Source organism: Lactuca virosa, chromosome 2 (assembly GCF_052849685.1).
Source record: "Lactuca virosa cultivar CGN04683 chromosome 2, Lactuca_virosa_CGN04683_v6, whole genome shotgun sequence".
Lineage (NCBI taxonomy): Eukaryota > Viridiplantae > Streptophyta > Magnoliopsida > Asterales > Asteraceae > Lactuca > Lactuca virosa.
In genome coordinates this window covers 235,455,870-235,456,996 of record NC_136427.1, presented here as the reverse complement: position 1 = coordinate 235,456,996, position 1,127 = coordinate 235,455,870, and the positions used below count along the sequence as shown (strand labels likewise).

The 1,127-nt window shown below is 34.2% G+C and overlaps 1 long non-coding RNA gene across 1 annotated transcript; it reads left to right on the top strand.

Moving 5' to 3' along the window:
* The first annotated feature begins 315 nt into the window (after nt 1-315).
* On the top strand, nt 316-1,127 carry LOC145160505 (uncharacterized). The gene is made up of 2 exons (XR_013738133.1): nt 316-624; nt 756-1,127. It is a non-coding gene; the product is annotated as an uncharacterized LOC145160505 (long non-coding RNA).

The following is a 1,127-nucleotide window of genomic DNA, read 5'->3' as shown; positions in this document are numbered from 1 at the left end:
TTTAAAAAAATGTTTAGATTAATTTTTGTGGTGGAAAAAAGTCAATAAGTTGTTTTTTTGGTAAATTATACGAATGGTCCATGTGGTTTGGTGTAGTCTGTGCGCTTGGTCCCTAAAAACTTTTTTTAACTCGGACCATCCCTATTATATATTTTCGTTGCACGCTTGGTCCCTACCAGACTTAAAAAGACTTTATTGCCCCTGTATATTTCTTTTCTAATTAATTTAATATTTTTTAAATTATTTATTAGTTAAAGACATTGTTTAATATACAGGTGGTCCCACCATCTCACCCCTCCACAAGATGTACTGCATTAAACCCTTGTACCCTTTCTTCATCTATGGATCTCTGAAAGAACAACTACATCTCTTCCATACATATGCTTGCCGGAAAACTCCACCATCGCCGGCAACCCTCCATCTCCTTCATCTTTTGTCTCCACCAATCTTCTAGCACCTGAAATAAAAATAGAAATTCATCTCTCTCGCATGTAAAGCTTGATATACAGAAGATGTAATCTTCCATAGAAACCCGATGAGACCTCCATCACTCTCTTCTGTCAGACCACGATGACCTGGATATTTCCAACGGATAAGAACCTAACGAATAGAGTTCTGAAGAAGGTAGATTTGGGGAATTTGATTATTTACAAATCCATTGTCTCGAATCCATATTCATCTTGGGTTTCTATGTATCTTAAGTATTTCAAGTTCATATTTATTCTTAATAAGAGTTTCACTGTGAGATTTTGAAGGTGAAAAGTTCTATATATGGTGATGGTGGAACAAAAAATCCAAATGCAAATATGATGGGTTTTTTGCATCTAAAGGATTCATTTTTTTAAGGAAGAAATTGATTTTGAAGTGTAAGTTTGAAGGTCTTTTTGCAACTGGTTTGGATTCAGTTTTGAAGCTTTTTAGAGATCTTTTGCAGCGTTGCTAGAGAAGGATGAAGTGGTTCTTTTACTGTTTTGGATTTCCTGAGATCTGAGGAATAAATTTGCTTTAGATTTGCTTTGATTCATGTCTGAAAGAACTTTTTTTTTTGGTTTCCTTGTTTGTGAACTGATGGTATTTATTTTGTATTTGGTTCGTCTCAAGTTTATCAGATTTGATTTTTTTTTGCA